Source organism: Aquarana catesbeiana, linkage group LG04 (genome assembly GCF_042186555.1).
Source record: "Aquarana catesbeiana isolate 2022-GZ linkage group LG04, ASM4218655v1, whole genome shotgun sequence".
Taxonomy (NCBI): domain Eukaryota; kingdom Metazoa; phylum Chordata; class Amphibia; order Anura; family Ranidae; genus Aquarana; species Aquarana catesbeiana.
Genome location: NC_133327.1, coordinates 14,205,693 through 14,228,204, shown reverse-complemented (window position 1 = coordinate 14,228,204; position 22,512 = coordinate 14,205,693). Strand labels below are relative to the sequence as shown.

General features: G+C 45.2%; 1 protein-coding gene across 1 annotated transcript in view; it reads right to left on the bottom strand.

The window, feature by feature from the left end:
* LOC141139065 (uncharacterized) overlaps positions 1-22,280 on the bottom strand; it is a 98,490-nt gene extending 76,210 nt beyond the window's left edge. Inside the window, exon 1 of the mRNA XM_073624857.1 lies at positions 22,034-22,280. The gene's annotated coding sequence lies outside the window, so the exon portion shown is untranslated. The remainder of the gene's footprint in view (positions 1-22,033) is intronic.
* Positions 22,281-22,512: the final 232 nt, after the last annotated feature.

The following is a 22,512-nucleotide window of genomic DNA, read 5'->3' as shown; positions in this document are numbered from 1 at the left end:
ACGAGACTCTACATGATCTGAAATAGCACAAGGCATAGTGTTCCACAGCCTTCCGGGAGGAGTTGCCACAGCCTCCAGCCTCACGCCAGGGAAAAAGTTAAAAAAAAAAACAAAAAAACCAAACAACCCTGGACTATAGTGGGGAGGGGATGCAGCGCATCAGCCCCCTTCCAGCTGAGGAGCACAACTGATCAGATCGTGTCAAGCATGTCAATCACATTAAGGAACAAAACATGAGGCAGCCTCTGTGAGCTCCGATTTGCCAGCCTGGCTGGGTAGCAAACAGCTGTTCAGTCTTATGAAAGTGAGGAACTGGGCCCCTACAGTTCTCAGACACTTGGTGCCTGCAGGTATCACAAACAACTAAGTGGGCGAACTTGCCAGTGTGCAGTGTACTCTATGTAGCCTCCTACCACGCCGCCACAGAAACAGATGACAACCAAGAAAACGACAAAATTAAGGCTCAGGAGAGGTCGGAGTGTCCTTGGATTGTCATCTTCGCTTCCTGGATCTTTGAGGTCTCAGAGATGCAGGACGGGAGCTGCCAGTGGTAGTTGGAAAATCCAGCCAATCTGGGATGGGGACCTCCGGAGCCTCCAAGAAAACAAAAAGATCTGTTAGCTGTTCAGGCCAACACAGATTGAAGGAGTCATTTCCCCTTTGAACTGAGAGATGGAATGGGTGTCCCCAGCTAGACAGGTTGCCCCAGAGAATCTGATGACTTCCAGCAATGGGCGGAGAGTCCCCCTCATCCATAGGGTAAGTCGCGAGAGGTCAGGGAAGAGGCGGATGGAGACACCATCAAAGTCCACCGGGCCCCTGGCTCATGTGCGACGTAGTATTTCCTCTTTGATGGAATAAAAGTGTACCCTGGTAAGGACATCTCTGGGGAAGGAGGCATCCCTCTTGCTGGGTCTCTGTGCACCCGATCCAACTCCAATTCCTCTGTGGGTGACTTATCCAGCAGGAGGTTAAAAATGGCAGTTACTGTAGCTCTGAGATCGCCCCCTGTGGTGGCCTCCGGTATACCCCACAGCCTAATATTGTTTCTGCGATTGCGGTTTTCACCATCATCAATCAAGAATTGTAACATGATCATGTGGCTTTGGTATTTTGTATGCAATTCCTCCAGGGCCGCCACTCTAGTTTCCATTACATTTGAGGAGGTCTCAACTGCTGTCCACATGATCAATTTGCTGATTAAGATCATGTATCTCTCTAGAGAGCGTACTCACTATTGAGGGAGATGATGTCCTTCCATGCAGCTGCATACGGCTGTTTCTTGCGAGCTGGCAGCCAGCGAGGCTGAAGGAGAGTCTGGGGATCTCTGGAGATAGAATCAGGGAATCCGGATGGTCTGAAGGTTGCTGAGCCTCGGGAACCGGAGCTGGCAGTATTTTACCTCCTCTCTTCTGCGTGCTGAAGCGGCATTAGTGTTGTGCGGCAGCGCCATCTTGGAATTGTGGAATTCCGCAGGAAATATACAGAAATATCTGGCCCTCTGTGTGCGGAAGGTGTCCCTGGAGCTTTATCAGTCGCTGACATGAAAAAAGCCTGAGGTCGGTACACTGCAAAAGGCTCTCTCCCCGATCACTGCATTGAGCTCCCTGTCTCACAACCTCACAGCACCATGACCAAGCCACGCCCCCCCCCAGACTGCTTCTTGAGCCAGAGGGACTGCTGAAAATGCAGTGTGCCTGGCTATGTATGCGCTAAGGAAGGAAGGAAATAAGCCCAAACTACCAGCAACTCCCTAGGGCAGGGTTTCTCAACCAAGGTTCCTCCAATGGTTGCTAGGGGTTCCCAGTGACACCAATGATCTTTTTGGCTATCTGTAGGGGGAAATTCTTCCCCAAGACCACAGATGTAAGGAGCACTCTTCCATTGACCATCCCACTGATGTATCATGAGTTGTAGATATAGAAATTTTTAACAGGGGTTCCCTGAGACCAAAAGTTTATTTTAAGGGTTCCTCCATGTTGAAAAGGTTGAGAAAGTCCGCTCTAGGGGGTGTGCTACACTTCTGTTCTCTCCTCCTGTAATCAGGAACAACAGCACTGTGCAATGTAGTAAAGCCTTGGTGATTATCCATAGACCTGTCAGGAGTTACTTTAAAGTAAAACATAGAAAATAATATTCACCCGTGGATCCGCCTAAAGATTATGGAATATTTACTGATATAGTTGCCCAGTTGGCCATGAGCTTTGAACACGGTGATCACATTTTTCCTTCCTTGTGTTTGGCTATCACATAGAACGTTATCGGACAGTTTTTAAATGACTCTTTTGTACAAAGACTGACGGCGCGCTCTGCAGAGTGTACAGACTGCAGAGAAGATAACATCGGGTTTCTATTACCGGGAACATATCAATTCCGTTCATTTTTGTGTGGGTAGAAAATCCTCTCTGACTCGTTGCAGACATGCTCTGTCCTCCTTATCGGGTTCACCATCATCTTTTTATCTGCATGTTCCAAAATCCCGTTAATGTTGTTTTGCCTTAATATAGTCAATGTAGTCATTGGAGGTGAAAAAACTTCAAAAACGAAAGGGTTTTGGTGGGTTTTTATTGTGTGAAATGCTTCTGAAGGAGGTTAAAGCGGAGTTCCAGGCTTTTAGTTTATTAAAAGTCAGCAGCTACAAAACGTGTAGCTGCTGACTTTTAATAAACAGACACTTACCTGTTCCGCGGTCCAGCGATGTGGCCGCAGGGAGCCTGGCTCTTCTTCCCCTCCTCTCCATGGCGCCTCCATTGAAACTGTGGGAAACCTGGCCGTGACAGCTTTGCGGCTTCACAGCGACTCGCGCTGCACTCTCCGAGTGGACAGGCAAACTTCTGCAACCTGTGATGTGTCCTAGAAGATTGCCGAGAGGGAGAAGGAGTCGCCTAGGCTGCCCGAAGTCGGAAGCAGGAAGTGGGACAGGAAGTCCCACTCAAAACTAGGCACCCCCCCCCCAAAAAAAAATTACATGCCAAATGTGGCATGTAAGAGGGCGAGGAGTACTTAAAGCGGAAGTTCCACTTTTGGGTGGAAATCCGCTTTAAGTACATTTGGTTTGCCAACATAACTATGTAATTTGCACTAATGTATTTATCACAACAATTATTTAGCAAACTTGAAAAAAATATTTTAGGATACTTGAAAAACTAATGCTAAATAAATTACATACCTTACCCAAAATCTGTATTTTACATGTAAACCTCTATGTAATCCCTACAATAAAGCAATAAACCTAATGTGACACCCCAGCCTAACCACTAACCGTAAAACCTAATCCTAAATTCTAATGCTAATCCTCAACCTTATCTCCAACACTAAACCTCAACCTAAACCCCAATGTTAAACATCAACCTAACCCCTTAAATTTAAACTAATGCCTAAACCTAACACTAAATCTAAGCCTAAATCCTAATGATAATGCTCAACCTAATCTCTAATGCTAAACCTTAATCTGAACCCTAACACTAACATTTAACCTGACCCCTAACTCTAAACCTCAACCTAAACACTAAGGTCAAACATCAACCCAAACCTTAAAGCGGTAGTAAACCCAGCCATAAAACAGTTTAATTTCCGGCATGTGCCGGAAATGCAGCACTCCCATTGGTTGTGCTCTCAACCAAACTGTCAAACCATCCAATGGCTGGTGTCATAATTGATCACATGTGCAGCATCATGGCAGTTGTAGATTAAACAGAGGCAAAGATGGCAGCTTCCTTGGCTGAAAACAACAGGAGGGTTTACTTACACTTTAACAGTAATCCTCAACCTAACCCACAACACTAAACCCAATGTTAAACCTCAGCCTAACTCCATACCCTAAACCTAACTCTCAACCCTAATGCCCCGTACACACGAGCGGAATTTCCGTCGGAAAAATCTTTGATGGTTTTTCCAACGGAATTCCGCTCAAGCTTGGCTTGCATACACACGGTCACACAAAAGTTCTCAGAACTTTCGACCATCAAGAACGCGGTGACGTACAACACTACGACGAGCCGAGAAAATTAAGTTCAATGCTTCCGAGCATGCGTCGAATTGTTTCCGAGCATGCGTTTTTTTTTGTGCGTCGGAATTGCATACAGACGAACGCATTTTCGAATAGGAACTTTTTCCGACCGAAAAATAGAGAACCTGCTCTCAATCTTTTGCTGGCGGGAATTCTGCCAGCAAAAGTCCGATGGAGCATACACACGGTCCCAATTTCCGACCAAAAGCTCTCATCGGAGTTTTACTGGCGGCATTTCCGATCGTGTGTGCGGGGCACAACACTAAATCTAAGCCTAAATCCTAATGATAATCCTCAACCTAATATCTAACACTAAAACCTCAACGTGAACCCTAATGTTAAACCTCAAGCTGAACCCTAGTACTAACCCTGAACCTAGCCCCTTACTCTAAATTTCTACCTAAATCCTAAAGTTAAACCTCAACCTAAACTTTAACATTATACTTCAACCTAACCCTAACACTAACCCTCAACCTAATCCCTAACACTAAACCTCAACCTAAACCCCTCACCAAACCTAACTCCTAACCCTAACAATAAATCTAAGCTCAAATCCTAATGACAATACTCTATCTAATCTCTAACACTAAACTTGAAGCTAAACTCTAATGTTAAACCTCAATTTAAGCCCTAATACTAACCCTCAACCTATTGCCTAACACAAATCCTCAGCCCAAACCCTCATGTTAAACCTCAACCTAAACCCTAACACTAACCTTCAACTTAACCCCTAACCCTAACACCAAACTTCAACTTAAACCTTAACCTAACCACTTACACTAAACCTACCTCTTAAGCCCAACACTAAACCTCTACATAACCCCTAACTCTAAAACTCAACCCACACGCTAAAGTTAAACCTAAATGCTAAACTGCAACCTAACCTCTAATATTAACAATAAACCTTAACCTAACCTTTAAAGCTAAATGTCAACTTAACCCCAAAACTAAACCTTAATATCTATGTCACTTCTATCACTAAACCTTAACCTAACCCCCAATGGTAAACCTTAACCGATTCCCGACCGGCTCATGCACATTTACTTCAGCACAATGGTACCGCTGCGTGAAATCCCGTACATATACGGGGTTCCCTTTAAGAGCCACCAGGGGGCGCGCGCTGCACAGCGGTGGACCCAATGCATGTGGCAGGCGATCGCCACCGGCCATGCGTGGTTGTGTGCACGAGAGCCAGGCATGGGGATTTGTGTGTAGGAAAAACTATATGTCTACTCCCCTAGTCAGTCCTATTCCCATACAGTTAGAACACACTGAGGGAACACACATTTAACCCCTTGATCGCCCCATAGTATTAACCCTTTCCCTGCCAGTGACATTTACACAGTAATCAGTGCATATTTATCGCTGTATAAATGTCAGTGGTCCCAAAAATGTGTCGAAAGTGTCTGATCTGTCCATTGCAATGTCGCAGTACCGCTAAAAATCGCAGATCACCGCCATTACTAGTAAAAAAATATAAGAATAATAAAAATGCCATAAATCTTTTGCATAGTTGTAGACGCTCTAACTTTTGTGTAAACCAATCCATATACACTTATTGCGATTTTTTTAACCAAACATATGTAGTAGAATACATATTGGTCTAAACTGATGAACAAATGTGTCTTTTAAAAACATTTTTGGGGATATTTATTATAGCAAAAAGTAAAAAATATTGTTTTTTTTTTCAAAATTGTCAATCTTTTTTCGTTTATAGCGCAAAAAAGAAAAACCACAGAGGTGATCAAATACCACCAAAAGAAAGCTCTATTTGTGGGACAAAAAAAGGCGCAGATTTTGTTTGGGTGCAGCATTGCATGACCGCGCAATTGTCAGTTAAAGCGACGCAGTGCCAAATTGTAAAAAGTGCTCAGGTCAGGAAGGGGGTAAAATCTTCCAGGGCTGAAGTGGTTTAACCTGACCCCCTAGCAGTAAACCTTAATCTAACCCCCTGACACTTAACCTCAACCTCAACCCCAATGGTAAACCTCAACCTAACCCCTAACAATAGACTTCAACCCAAAGCCAAATGGTAAACCTCAACCCAAACTATTAAATTAAACCTAATTAAATAAACCTAATGCAATCAATTTTTTTTTATTGAATGAAATAGAGAGAGGGAGGATGACAGAGAGAAAGAAATGGGATGAGAGAGGGGTGAGGGGTAAGGGAAGGAGGATGGGAGAGAGGGGGTATGAGAGAGAGAGAGAGGATGCGCATGAGCATGCGTGGAAGTGACATCAACTCAGCCCGGCCAAGACAGAAGGCAAAGAACCCGTAAGGAAGACCGGGTGAAGATGGAAGCACCCGGGACCTGCCGGATTGATCACATTGCAGCGTTGGAGGGCTCAGTCTGACAGGTAAGTGTACCCTAATGTGCTAATATGCTGTGCATACTTCTACATTATGGCATAACCTACCTCAGGGCCTCTAAAAAGTAGTAATGTTAGCAAAGTTTAATACCGCTTTAATATCACAGGCTCCCAGGAGCCTATCATGGGGCCCCTTACTGACCCGGTGGCCCTTGGGCAGTGCCCAAGTGCATAGTTGCCAACATTTAAAAAATATTTTCAGGGACACTTTTTTTACCAGTGGTATATTTAGAGTAGCTGACATCCCCTATGTTCCGCTATACCGCACAATAGTAATCACAAAATTAAATGAATACTAATAATGTTGGACTATGCTGAACAAATATGAGGACTGAGAAGATTTCCTTGAGTTGAACTAACAAAAAAGTGTTCCCATTCTAGAGCTGGTAACATTGAGGATATTCTATATAATTTTAAGGAACTGTTTTGTGGGTAAGAGGCATAGGGAAGGAGTATGGATGGTATAAAAGTGGGAAGTATGTGCAGGTGAGGGAGAGGAATGTGGTGGGTATAACAGTGGGCACTATGTACAGGAGAGGAGTGTGGAAGGGTATAACAGTGGGCACTATGTACAGGAGAGGAGTGTGGAAGGGTATAACAGTGGGCACTATGTACAGGAGAGGAGTGTGGAAGGGTATAACAGTGGGCACTATGTACAGGAGAGGAGTGTGGAAGGGTATAACAGTGGGCACTATGTACAGGAGAGAAGTGTGGAGGGTATGGCAGTAGGCACTATGTTCAGGAGATGAGTGTGCAGGGTATGACAGTGGGCAGTATGTACAGCAGAGGGGTGTAGAGGGTATGCCAGTGGACAGTATGTACAGGAGAGGAGTGTGGAGGGTGTTCCAGTGGGCAGTATGTACAGGAGAAGAGTGTGGAGGGTGGGCCAGTGGGGAGTATGTACAGGAGAGTAGTGTGGAGGTAATGAAGGGGGTAGTATGTACAGGAGAGGAGTGTGGAAGGTATTATGGGGGCAGTATGTACAGAAGAGAAGTGTGGGCAGTATGTACAGGAGAGGAGTGTGAAGGGTATGACAGCCGGCACTGTGTACAGTAGAGGAGTTTATGAAAATGGACAGTATGTACAGAAGAGCAGTGTGGAGGGTATGACAGTGTGCTCTATGTAGAGGAGAGAAGTGTGGAAGGGTATGACAGTGGGCAGTATGTACAGGAGAGGAGTGTGGAGGGTATGACAGCGGGCAGTATGTACGGGAGAGGAGTGTGGAGGCTATGACAGTAAGCAGTATGTACAGGAGACGAGTGTGGAGGGTAAGACAGTGGGCAGTATGTACAGGAGAGGAGTGTGGATGGTATGACAGTGATTAGTATTTACAGGAGACGAGTGTAAAGGGTAAGACAGTGGGCAGTATGTACAGGAGACGAGTGTGGAGGGTATGCCAGTGGGCAGTATGTACAGGAGAAGAGTGTGGAGGATATGTCAGTGGGCAGTTTGTACAGGAGAGAAGTGTGGAGGGTGAGACAGTGAGCAGTATGTACAGGAGAGGAGTGAGGAGGGTATGACAGTGGGCACTATGTATAGGAGAGGAGTGTGGAGGGTATGACAGTGGGCAGTATGTCCAGGAGAGCAGTGTGGAGGGTATGACAGTGTGCTCTATGTAGAGGAGAGAAGTGTGGAAGGGTATGACAGTGGGCATTATGTACAGGAGAGGAGTGTGGAGGGTATGACAGCGGGCAGTATGTACGGGAGAGGAGTGTGGAGGCTATGACAGTGAGCAGTATGTACAGGAGACAAGTGTGGAGGGTAAGACAGTGGGCAGTATGTACAGGAGAGGAGTGTGGATGGTATGACAGTGATTAGTATTTACAGGAGACGAGTGTAAAGGGTAAGACAGTGGGCAGTATGTACAGGAGAGGAGTGTGGAGGGTATGCCAGTGGGCAGTATGTACAGGAGAAGAGTGTGGAGGGTATGTCAGTGGGCAGTTTGTACAGGAGAGGAGTGTGGAGGGTAAGACAGTGAGCAGTATGTACAGGAGAGGAGTGAGGAGGGTATGACAGTGGGCACTATGTATAGGAGAGGAGTGTGGAGGGTGTGACAGTGAGCAGTATGTACAGGAGACGAGTGTGGAGAGTAAAACAGTGGGCAGTATGTACAGGAGAGGAGTGTGGATGGTATGACAGCGATCAGTATTTACAGGAGACGAGTGTGAAGGGTAAGACAGTGGGCAGTATGTATAGGAGACGAGTGTAGAGGGTATGACAATGGGCAGTATGTACAGGAGACGAGTGTAGAGGGTATGACAATGGGCAGTATGTACAGGAGACGAGTGTGGAAGGGTATACCAGTGGGCAGTTTGTACAGGAGAGGAGTGTGGAGGGTAAGACAGTGAGCAGTATGTACAGGAGATGAGTGTGGAGAGTAAAACAGTGGGCAGTATGTACAGGAGAGGAGTGTGGATGGTATGACAGCGATCAGTATTTACAGGAGACGAGTGTGAAGGGTAAGACAGTGGGCAGTATGTACAGGAGACGAGTGTGAAGGGTATGACAGTGGGCAGTATGTACAGGAGACGAGTGTAAAGGGTATGACAATGGGCAGTATGTACAGGAGACGAGTGTGGAAGGGTATGCTAGTGGGCAGTTTGTACAGGAGAGGAGTGTGGAGGGTAAGACAGTGAGCAGTATGTACAGGAGAGGAGTGTGGAGGGTATGACAGTGAGCAGTATGTACAGGAGACGAGTGTGGAGAGTATGACAGTGAGCAGTATGTACAGGAGACGAGTGTGGAGAGTAAAACAGTGGGCAGTATGTACAGGAGAGGAGTGTGGATGGTATGACAGTGATCAATATTTACAGGAGATGAGTGTGAAGGGTAAGACAGTGGGCAGTATGTACAGGAGACGAGTGTAAAGGGTATGACAATGGGCAGTATGTACAGGAGACAAGTGTGGAAGGGTATGCTAGTGGGCAGTTTGTACAGGAGAGGAGTGTGAAGGGTATGACAGTGGGCAGTATGTACAGGAGACGAGTGTAAAGGGTATGACAATGGGCAGTATGTACAGGAGACGAGTGTGGAAGGGTATGCTAGTGGGCAGTTTGTACAGGAGAGGAGTGTGGAGGGTAAGACAGTGAGCAGTATGTACAGGAGAGGAGTGTGGAGGGTATGACAGTGAGCAGTATGTACAGGAGACGAGTGTGAAGGGTAAGACAGTGGGAAGTATGTACAGGAGACGAGTGTAGAGGGTATGACAATGGGCAGTATGTACAGGAGACGAGTGTGGAAGGGTATGCTAGTGGGCAGTTTGTACAGGAGAGGAGTGTGGAGGGTAAAACAGTGAGCAGTATGTACAGGAGAGGAGTGTGGAGGGAATGACAGTGAGCAGTATGTACAGGAGACGAGTGTGGAGAGTAAAACAGTGGGCAGTATGTACAGGAGAGGAGTGTGGATGGTATGACAGCGATCAGTATTTACAGGAGACGAGTGTGAAGGGTAAGACAGTGGGCAGTATGTACAGGAGAGGAGTGTGAAGGGTGTGACAGTGGGCAGTATGTACAGGAGACGAGTGTAAAGAGTATGACAATGGGCAGTATGTACAGGAGACGAATGTGGAAGGGTATGCTAGTGGGCAGTTTGTACAGGAGAGGTGTGTGGAGGGTAAGACAGTGAGCAGTATGTACAGGAGAGGAGTGTGGAGGGTATGACAGTGAGCAGTATGTACAGGAGACGAGTGTGAAGGGTAAGACAGTGGGCAGTATGTACAGGAGACGAGTGTAGAGGGTATGACAATGGGCAGTATGTACAGGAGACGAGTGTGGAAGGGTATGCTAGTGGGCAGTTTGTACAGGAGAGGAGTGTGGAGGGTAAAACAGTGAGCAGTATGTACAGGAGAGGAGTGTGGAGGGAATGACAGTGAGCAGTATGTACAGGAGACGAGTGTGGAGAGTAAAACAGTGGGCAGTATGTACAGGAGAGGAGTGTGGATGGTATGACAGCGATCAGTATTTACAGGAGACGAGTGTGAAGGGTAAGACAGTGGGCAGTATGTACAGGAGAGGAGTGTGAAGGGTGTGACAGTGGGCAGTATGTACAGGAGACGAGTGTAAAGAGTATGACAATGGGCAGTATGTACAGGAGACGAATGTGGAAGGGTATGCTAGTGGGCAGTTTGTACAGGAGAGGAGTGTGGAGGGTAAGACAGTGAGCAGTATGTACAGGAGAGGAGTGTGGAGGGTATGACAGTGAGCAGTATATACAGGAGACGAGTGTGGAGAGTAAAACAGTGGACAGTATGTACAGGAGAGGAGTGTGGATGGTATGACAGCGATCAGTATTTACAGGAGATGAGTGTGAAGGGTAAGACAGTGGGCAGTATGTACAGGAGACGAGTGTGAAGGGTATTACAGTGGGCAGTATGTACAGGAGACGAGTGTAGAGGGTATGACAATGGGCAGTATGTACAGGAGAGGAGTGTGGATGGTATGACAGCGATCAGTATTTACAGGAGACGAGTGTGAAGGGTAAGACAGTGGGCAGTATGTACAGGAGACGAGTGTGAAGGGTATGACAGTGGGCAGTATGTACAGGAGAGGAGTGTGAAGGGTATGACAGTGGGTAGTATGTACAGGAGACGAGTGTAGAGGGTATGACAATGGGCAGTATGTACAGGAGACGAGTGTGGAGGGTATGCTAGTGGGCAGTTTGTACAGGAGAGGAGTGTGGAGGGTATGACAATGGGCAGTATGTACAGGAGAGGAGTGTGGATGGTATGACAGCGGTCAGTACTTACAGGAGACGAGTGTGAAGAGTAAGACAGTGGGCAGTATGTACAGGAGACGAGTGTGAAGGGTATGACAGTGGGCAGTATGTACAGGAGACGAGTGTAGAGGGTATGACAATGGGCAGTATGTACAGGAGACGAGTGTGGAAGGGTATGCTAGTGGGCAGTTTGTACAGGAGAGGAGTGTGGAGGGTAAGACAGTGAGCAGTATGTACAGGAGAGGAGTGTGGAGGGTATGACAGTGAGCAGTATGTACAGGAGACGAGTGTGGAGAGTAAAACAGTGGGCAGTATGTACAGGAGAGGAGTGTGGATGGTATGACAGCGATCAGTATTTACAGGAGATGAGTGTGAAGGGTAAGACAGTGGCCAGTATGTACAGGAGACGAGTATGAAGGGTATGACAGTGGGCAGTATGTACAGGAGACGAGTGTAGAGGGTATGACAATGGGCAGTATGTACAGGAGAGGAGTGTAGATGGTATGACAGCGATCAGTATTTACAGGAGACGAGTGTGAAGGGTAAGACAGTGGGCAGTATGTACAGGAGACGAGTGTGAAGGGTATGACAGTGGACAGTATGTACAGGAGACGAGTGTAGAGGGTATGACAATGGGCAGTATGTACAGGAGACGAGTGTGGAAGGGTATGCTAGTGGGCAGTTTGTACAGGAGAGGAGTGTGGAGGGTAAGACAGTGAGCAGTATGTACAGGAGAGGAGTGTGGAGGGTATGACAGTGAGCAGTATGTACAGGAGACGAGTGTGGAGAGTAAAACAGTGGGCAGTATGTACAGGAGAGGAGTGTGGATGGTATGACAGCAATCAGTATTTACAGGAGACGAGTGTGAAGGGTAAGACAGTGGGCAGTATGTACAGGAGAGGAGTGTGAAGGGTATGACAGTGGGCAGTATGTACAGGAGACGAGTGTAAAGGGTATGACAATGGGCAGTATGTACAGGAGACGAGTGTGGAAGGGTATGCTAGTGGACAGTTTGTACAGGAGAGGAGTGTGGAGGGTAAGACAGTGAGCAGTATGTACAGGAGAGAAGTGTGGAAGGTAAGACAGTGAGCAGTATGTACAGGAGAGGAGTGTGAAGGGTATGACAGTGGGTAGTATGTACAGGAGACGAGTGTAGAGGGTATGACAATGGGCAGTATGTACAGGAGACGAGTGTAGAGGGTATGCTAGTGGGCAGTTTGTACAGGAGAGGAGTGTGGAGGGTAAGACAGTGAGCAGTATGTACAGGAGAGAAGTGTGGAGGGTATGACAGTGGGAAGTATGTATAGGAGAGGAGTGTGGAGGGTATGACAGTGGGCAGTATGTCCAGTTGAGGAGTGTGGAGGGTTTGTCAGTGGGCAGTATGTACAGGAGATGAGTGTAAAGAGTATGACAATGGGCAGTATGTACAGGAGACAAGTGTGGAAGGGTATGCTAGTGGGCAGTTTGTACAGGAGAGGAGTGTGGAGGGTAAGACAGTGAGCAGTATGTACAGGAGAGGAGTGTGGAGGGAATGACAGTGAGCAGTATGTACAGGAGAGAAGTGTGGAGGGTATGACAGTGGGCACTGTGTACAGGTGAGGAGGATGAAGGAATTTGGGAAGGAAAAATGTAAAGGTTTTCTGAAGGTTGTTTAGGGACTGCGTAGTGCTTAAGCGGGCCATGCATGGATTGAAATTAAGCAGAGACCAGCCATAGTCAATCTATGTATAGACTAGCTGGTTGTACACAAGTCATTGACTTGACTTGAGTACAACCAGCCCGTCAGGTTTTTCCCAGAACAATCAGCGCTGCCAGCTATAGTTATCAACACTGCCCCTATGTTTATCCGGCCCTGCCTAACCAACACTAAACTTCAATCTAAACCCCAATGTTAAATGCAAACCATATGCCGCATACACACGATCGGACTTTACGGCATACTTGGTCCGGCGTACCGGATTTCGTCGGACAATTCGATCGTGTGTGGGCTCCAGCGGACTTTGTTTTCTCAAAAGTTGGACGGACTTAGATTTGAAACATGTTTCAAATCTGTCCGATGGACTCGAGTCCGGTCGAAAAGTCCGCTCGTCTGTATGCTAGTTCGACGGACAAAAACCGACGCTAGGGCAGCTATTGGCTACTGGCTATGAACATCCTTGTTTTAGTGCGGTCGTATGTCATCACGTACGAAGCCGTTGGACTTTGGTGGATCATGTGTAGGCAAGTCCGTTCATTCAGAACGTCCGTCGTAAAGTCAGTCGAGAAGTACGGCGGACAAAGTCTGCCGTAAAGTCCGCTCGTGTGTACGCGGCATAACACCTTACACTAAACCTATATCATGGGCTGCGCAGTGGTGTAGTGGGTAGCACTCTCGCCTAGCAGCTAATAGGGTCGCTGGTTTGAATCCCGACCACGACACTACCTGCCTGGAGTTTGCATGTTCTCCCTGTGCCTGCGTGGGTTTCCTCCAGGTACTCCGGTTTCCTCCCACACTCCAAAGACATGCTGGTAGGTTAATTGGATCCTGTCTAAATTGTCCCTAGTATATGTATGAATGTGAGTTAGGGACCTTAGATTGTAAGCTCCTTGAGGGTAGGGACTGATGTGAATGTACAATGTATATGTAAAGCGCTGCGTAAATTGACGGTGCTATATAAGTACCTGAAATAAAATAAATAAAAATCATAAAGATAATCCTCAACCTAATCTCTGACACTATATACAGTATATATTATTACAGACATTTAGTAATGAGCCAAATTAGTTCAAGGCTGGTTCAGTGACCTTAACTGATGCACCCATGTTGAATCCGAATCCCATTGAAATAAATAGGAGCCAAATCCCTATTATATATATTGATCACAGACTGGAGGCATCATTATCAAAACTAGCCTTCCACCTACAGGCTGGAATGCCATTCATTTTTTTTTTAACTTTTGCACATTTATCAACCTAAATTTAAAAAAAAAAGGTTTTATTAAAACAGGGTACCAAATTAAAAACCTTATCTGTCCTTTAAAACCTTTAAAGCTACAGTGCCTTTAAAATATATTCATACCCCTTGTAATTTTCCACATTTTGTCATGTTACAACCAAAAACGTATATATTTTGTTGGCATTTTATGTGATAGACCAACAAAAAGTGGCACATAATTGTGAAGGAAAGCGATAAATGGTTTTCACATTTTTTACAAATAAATATGAGAAAAGTGTGGTGTGACTTTGGATTTATCCCCCTTTACTTTGATACACCTAACTAAGTTCTAGTGGAACCAATTGCCTTCAGATGTCACCTAATTATTAAATAGAGCCCACCTGTGTGTAATTCAATCTCAGTAGAAATGCAGCTGTTCTGTGAAGCCCTCAGAGGTTTGTTAGAGAACCTTAGTGAACAAACATCATCATGAAGGTCAGAGAACACACCAGACAGGTCAGGGATAAACAAAATATCCCAAGCTTTGAACATCTCACGGAGCACTGTTCAATCCATCATCTGAATATGGAAAGAGTATGGCACAACTGCAAACCTACCAAGACATGGCCGTCCACCTAAACTGGCAGGCCGGGCAAGGAGATCATTAATCAGAGAAGCAGCCAAGAGGTCCATGGTAACTCTGGAGGAGCTGCAGAGATCCACAGCTCAGGTGGGAGAATCTGTCCACAGGACAACTATTAGTCGTGCTCTCCACAAATCTGGCCTTTATGGAAGAGTGGTAAGAAGAAAGTCATTGTTGAAAGAAAGCCATAAGAAGTCCTGTTTGCAGTTTGCGAGAAGCCATGTGGGGAACACAGCAAACATGTGGAAGAAGGTGCTCTGGTCAGATGAGACCAACATTGAACTTTTTGGCCTAAAAGCAAAAGGCTACGTGTGGTGGAAAACTAACACTGCACATCACCCTGAACACACCATCCACACTGTGAAACATGGTGGTGGCAGCATCATGTTGTGGGGATGTTTTTCTTTAGCAGGGACAGGGAAGATGGTCAGAGTTGATGGGAAGATGGATGGAGCCAAATACAGGGCAATATAATGCCCCGTACTCACTGAAAAACCTTCAGAGTTAATTCCAACAGCAAAACGGTTGTGTGTACAGGGCATTAGAAGAAAACCTGTCAGTCTGCAAAATACTTGAGACTGGGGCGAGGGTTCACCTTCCAGCAGGACAATGACCCTAAACATACAGCCAGAGCTACAATGGAATGGTTTAGATCAAAGCATATTCATGTGTTAGAATGGCTCAGTCAAAGTCCAGACCTAAATCCAATTGAGAATCTGTGGCAAGACTTGAAAATTGCTGTTCACAGACGCTCTCCATCCAATCTGACAGAGCTTGAGCTATTTTGCAAAGAAGAATGGGCAAAAATGTCACTCTCTAGATGTGCAAAGCTGGTAGAGACATCCCCTAAAAGACTTGCAGCTGTAATTGCAGTGAAAGGAGGTTCTACAAAGTATTGACTCCGGGGAGGCTGAATACAAATGTACCCCCCACACTTTTCACATATTTATTTGTAAAAAATGTTGAAAACAATTTATAATTTTCCTTCCACTTCACAATTATGTGGCACTTTGTGTTGGTCTATCACATACAATCCCAATAAAATACATTTACGTTTTGGTTGTAACATGACAAAATGTGGAAAGTTTCCAGGGGTATGAATACTTTTCAAGGTATTGTAAAAACAAAAGCCACAAGCCTATGTGAAGCTTTTTGGTGCAGATGACAACTTAAATATAACTTTACCCAAAAGGGGACGTTTATTTATTTATTTCGGGTACTTATATAGCGCCGTCAATTTACGCAGTGCTTTACATATATATTGTACATTCCCATCATTCCCTACCCTCAAGGAGCTTACACTCTAATGCCCCGTACACACGATCGGACTTTCCGACAACAAAACCGTGGATTTTTGTTCGAAGGATGTTGGCTCAAATTTGTCTTGCATACACACGGTCACACAAATGTTGGCCCAAAATTACGAACGTGGGAACGCGGTGACGTACAACACGTACGACGAGCCGAGAAAAAGGAAGTTCAATAGCCAGTGAGGCTCTTCTGCTTGATTCTGAGCATGCGTAAGCTTTTGTGTGATGGACTCGTGTACACACGATCGGACTTTCCGACAACAAAGTGAAGTTGGCAGAAAATTTGAGAACCTGCTCTCAAACATTTGTGGCTAAAAATTCTGACAGCAAATGTCCGATGGAGCCTACACACGGACAGACTTTCCGACAACAGGCTCACATCCAACATTTCCCGTCGGAAAGTCCGACCGTGTGTACGCGGCATAAGGTCCCCAAAGGCCCATGCACACAATCGGACTTTTTGACAACAAACATGCAAATGACCCGTTTTAAGGCAACATCCGACCGCGTGTACGCTCCATCAGATAAACTTTTTCGGTTTTCAATGGACAAATGTTGGCTGTGCTAGGCGGCAACAAAAGTCCGACGTCGGCAAGTCCGATCGTGTGTACACAAAACCATCGGATTTTAGTACAAAGTACCAACACGCATGTTCAGAACCAATGCAAAAGATCAGACAACAATACAGAAGTTGACCAAAGGGTGGCGCCGGAGAACTGAACGTCCTCTTTTGAAGTGTCGTCAGTACGTTGAAATGTCAGTACGTTCGTGTTTGTTGCCTAAAAAGTCCTGCCGTGCGTATGCCGAACAAGTTCATGGCCAACGCCCTTTGTACAGAAATCCACGGGAAAGTTTGTATAAAGTCCGATCGTGTGTACGAGGCTCTACTCACATTCATACATACACATACTAGGAACAATTTAGACAGGATCCAAATAACCTACAAGTATGTCTTGGGACGTTCCGCTTGTTTGCCTCCCTCCCACCTCCGTAACATCGGGCACTTTTGGGGAGGGGGAGCGGGTACCTGGTTTTGACAGGTACCTGCTTTCACTTCGGCCTGGATTGCCATCCAACTGTGCAAGACTGAAAAGAAGACTGGGGGGGGGTCAGCTTTACTGACTAAATCAGGCCATGTGGCAGAGCTGTGTAAATCTCAGGACTGAATGAACAGAAAGACAAATACTTTGGCAGGTAAAACATTTTCCGTTTTAGGTATGTCACCTGTTTGAGGAGTTCAATTGATTTTTGAAAGATGTCATTTCATTGAGGCAATTGCTGTCATGACCGGCTGTATTGTGTAGCCGGGAATTTTTTTTAGAATTTCCCCTCTTCTCCATTGTTTCCACCAGACAGTACAAATTTTACACCAATACATTCCCTAGGTCAGTGATGGCGAACCTTGGCACCCCAGATGTTTTGAAACCACATTTCCCATGATGCTCAACTACACTGCAGAGTGCATGAGCATCATGGGAAATGTAGTTCCAAAACATCTGGGGTGCCAAGGTTCACCATCACTGCCCTAGGTAAAAGATGAAAATGTTGTATTTCCTGGAGATGTCGAATTTTTACGGGACCCTTCAGGTGAGTCTGGTCTGTCTGGTTGTACCTGTTTCATAGCCCATGGGTTTTCTAGGTCTCGTCTATAAAATGTTGGACATTTCATTTCACATACCCAGGATTCTTCACATTTCTCACCTTGATTTGTCACAAACAGTTGACTTCCCCTAATTTGCAAAGTGATAAGATTTGGTAACTACCATCTTAGTACACTATATATTGCATCTTACCAATCATTGTAATCAGCATGGATTCATGAAGAATCGTTCTTGCCAAACCAATCTATTAACCTTCTATGAGGAGGTGAGTTGCCATCTAGATAAAGGAAGGCCCGTAGACGTGGTGTATCTGGATTTTGCAAAAGCATTTGACACAGTTCCCCATAAACGTTTACTGTACAAAATAAGGTGCGTTGGCATGGACCATAGGGTGAGTACATGGATTGAAAACTGGCTACAAGGGTGAGTTCAGAGGGTGGTGATAAATGGGGAGTACTCAGAATGGTCAGGGGTGGGTAGTGGGGTCCCCCAGGGTTCTGTGCTGGGACCAATCCTATTTAATTTATTCATAAACAATCTGGAGGATGGGATAAACAGTTCAATCTCTGTATTTGCGGACGATACTAAGCTAAGCAGGGCAATAACTTCTCCGCAGGATGTGGAAACCTTGCAAAAAGACCTGAACAAATTAATGGGGTGGGCGACTACATGGCAAATGAGGTTCAATGTAGAAAAATGTAAAATAATGCATTTGGGTGGCAAAAATATGAATGCAATCTATACACTGGGGGGAGAACCTCTGGGGGAATCTAGGATGGAAAAGGACCTGGGGGTCCTAGTAGATGATAGGCTCAGCAATGGCATGCAATGCCAAGCTGCTGCTAATAAAGCAAACAGAATATTGACATGCATTAAAAAGGGGATCAACTCCAGAGATAAAACGATAATTCTCCCGCTCTACAAGACTCTGGTCCGCCCGCACCTGGAGTATGGTGTCCAGTTCTGGGCACCAGTCCTCAGGAGGGATGTACTGGAAATGGAGCGAGTACAAAGAAGGACAACAAAGCTAATAAAGGGTCTGGAGGATATTGGTTATGAGGAAAGGTTGCGAGCACTGAACTTATTCTCTCTGGAGAAGAGACGCTTGAGAGGGGATATGATTTCAATATACAAATACCAGACTGGTGACAACACAATAGGGATAAAACTTTTTCGCGGAAGGGAGCTTAACAAGACAAGTGGCCGCTCATTAAAATTAGAAGAAAAGAGGTTTAACCTTAAACTACGTAGAGGGTTCTTTACTGTAAGAGCGGCAAGGATGTGGAATTCCCTTCCACAGGCGGTGGTCTCAGCGGGGAGCATCGATAGTTTCAAGAAACTATTAGATAATCACCTGAATGACCACAACATACAGGGATATACAATGTAATACTGACACATAATCACACACATAGGTTGGACTTTTTGCGACCTCACCTACTATGCAACTATATTAGTGTTGTGGTGGCTGCATTAGTTTTTTTTTTTTTTTTTTTTAGCCTTTTTCCCCTCTGGTGATCTGGCCGGTAACACCCCCCCCCCCCCCCCCCGTATTAGAGCGCCCCCACTCTGGATGAAGGAGAACAGGGGGCACAGCAGACAGCAGCATTGTCAGTCTGGGCCGGAGGGAGTGTTTGAAGTAGCAAATTTAAATACACTAACAGATTGAATCCAAAGTCCAGCTCACACTTTATAATCAGTCACAGCAGTTTTTTTTTTCCTTTTGGGATAAACGTTTTACATAAAAAAATGCTGATCATTGTAAGCACCCCTGTCACTGTTAAATGGTTTGTCTCATCCCTGTAACTGATAAATCTGCAGGATTGTTTTTTTTTTTTTAAAACAACAGACTTACTGGTGAAAATAAAGGGAAGAAAGAAAGCCTAAAAAAAAGAAAACTGATTCAGCCATCACATCTAAGAATTGGTAAGCTGCAATATAATAAACGTTTTTTGTTTTTTTTTTGGTTTAATGTCGATTTATTATTACAGCATACAAAGACATTTTAGACAATTGTGCACTTTGTGACTGGTGGACAGTCCGGTACTTATTTTATAAGGGTAGGGCGGTATCTGGGGCTCCCCCTTATTTTTAACGGGGGCTTTCAGATTCCAATAAGCTCCTCCAAACAAAGTCCCCCACAACCACCAGCCAGGGTTGTGAGGAGGAGGCCCCAGGTCCTTATTAACATGGGGACAAGGTGCTTTGCCATGGGGTCTTCCCCTGGCAAGGTATCCCCTTCATGCTGAGGGCATGTGGCCTGGTATGGTTCAGGTCAGCCAAGCTGCATGCTTGGAATAAAGGTCTGGTATGGATTTTTAGGGGGACCTCATATGTTTGTTCCAAGGTTTTCAGATTCCAATAAGCTCCTCCAAACAAAGTCCCCCACAACCACCAGCCAGGGTTGTGAGGAGGAGGCCCCTGTCCTTATTAACATAGGGACAAGGTGCTTTGCCATGGGGTCTTCCCCTGGCAAGGTACCCCCTTCATGCTGAGGGCATGTGGCCTGGTATGGTTCAGGTCAGTCAAGCTGCATGCTTGGAATAAAGGTCTGGTATGGATTTTTAGGGGGACCTCATATGTTTTTTTCAAGGTTTTCAGATTCGTATAAGCTCCTCCAAACAAAGTCCCCCACAACCACCAGCCAGTGTTGTTTGGAAGAGGCCCCTGTCCTTATTAACATGGGGGCAAGGAGCTTTGCTAGGGAGTATTCTCCCTAGCAAGGTACCCATGCTGAAGGTATGTGGCCTGGTATGGTTCAGGTCAGCCAAGCTGCATGCTTAGAATAAAGGTCTGGTATGAATTTTTACGGGGACTTCATATGTTTTTTTCAAGATTTTCCGATTCCAATAAGCCCCCTACCTGCAGACCACCACAACCACCAGCCAGGGTTGTGGGAAAGAGGCCCTTGTACTCATCAACATGAAGACAAGGTGCTTTGCCCTAGGGCATGTGGCCTGGTATGGTTCAGGTCAGCCAAGCTGCATGATTGAAATAAGGGTCTGGCATGCATTTTGGGGGGACTCTGCAAATTTTTAATGCTTTTTGGGGGGACTCTATGCAATTTTAAATGTATTTTGAAGGCACTCTACGCAGTCTTTTGAATGCAATTTGGAGGGGGGGGGGGGTGCTACACAATTTTTTTAATGCGTTTTGGTTGGCGCACTACACAATTTTTTGATGTATTTTGGGGGCACTCTACACAATTTTTAATGCATTTTGGGGGAATCTACACAATTGTTTGATGTATTTTGGGGGCACTCTACACCATTTTTAATGCGTTTTGGGGGAATCTGCACATTTTTTATGCATTTTGGGGGAATCTACACAATTTTTTATGCGAGGTGGGGGGACTCTACACAGTTTTTCTGATATATTTTGGGGTGACTCTACAAATTTTTTTTTTTTTGCATTTTCGGAAGACACTATGCAATTTTTTAAATGCCTTTTCGGGGGACTCCACTACACTTGCGTACTACCTCACAATTTTTAAAAACTATTTTTTTCTTTTTTTTTTTTTTTTTTTTATTCTTGCTACATCTGTGCCGGCAAAAGTGATATTTACAAAACAAAAAAAAAAAAAAAACACAGTTTAACCACTACTGGACTACCTACCGCATATATACTGCGGCAGGGCGGCCCAGCTGCGTGAAATCACGTACCTGTACGTCAGATCGTGGATTTTTTTTTTCACAATCTTATGCTTTCCTGCCTGGAGGAGAGATGTGGGGTCTTATTGACCCTGCATCTCTCCATAAAGAGGACCTGTCACAATAGATTCCTATTACAAGGGATGTTTACATTCCTTGTACTAGGAATAAAAGTGATCAAAAAAAAATGTAAAAGAAAGTGTAAAAATTAAGTAAAAAAAATGTAAAAATTATATATATAAAAAAAAAAAAATTTAAAACGCCCCTGTCCCCGGTAGCTCGCACTCAGAAGCTAAGTCCTGCCCACATATGTAAATGCTGTTCAAACCACACATGTGAGGTATTGCCGCGTGCGCTAGAGCATGAGCAACAATTCTCCCACCAGACCTCCTCTGTAACGCTAAATATGTAACCTGTAAAGAATTTTAAAGCGTCGCCTATGGAGATTTTTAAGTACCGAAGTTTGGCGTCATTCCACGAGTGTGCGCAATTTTAAAACGTGACATGTTGGGTATCTATTTACCCAGCGTAACATCATCTTTCACATTATACAAAAAAATTGGGCTAACTACTGTTCTGTTTTTTTTTTTCCAAAAAAAAAACGCGTTTGAAAAATTGTTGCACAAATACCGTGCGAGATAAAAAGTTGCAACAACCGCCATTTTATTCCCTAGGGCGTGTGCAAAAAAAAATATACAATGTTTGTGGGGTTCTGCGTAATTTTCGAGCAAAGAAATGATGATTTTTACATGTAGGAGAGAAGTGTCAGAATAGGCCCGGTATGGAAGTGGTTAAAGAGGGGTAAAGATGGCAGGACTCACTTGGGAAGGGGTGTCGCCGGTTGTGCGGTCTGTCTGGGTGCAGCGCAGCGTCCCCGCTGATCTCACGCAGCCCTCTCTCCGCAGCAGTCCGGGCATCTCACTCCTTGCACGCCGTCTCCGGAGCTCACCTGTGCAAAGCTCTAACCTTTGCTCGTTATTTTCTTGTCTCTTCCTCATTCCGTGTCAAGGATAAAAGAGCCAGGTCTGTAAACTACATGCAGTCAGTGCGGGGCTGTCGGAGCCAAGAGGAAATGCAGGTCAATAGCCGTAATATAGAGACACAGCACACAATGTAAAGGCAGCAATGAATACTAAACAAAAGCAATAAATGTGGGCAATATCACAAGCAAGTAGGAACTTGTATGCATTAGTATTCAATTTCATTATAATTCAGGTGCTACAACAGTACAAGGTGGACCTACCTGAGGATAATGGTGAGTCCGAATTGCTTTAACCGTTCATATTGCGATTGCATAAAA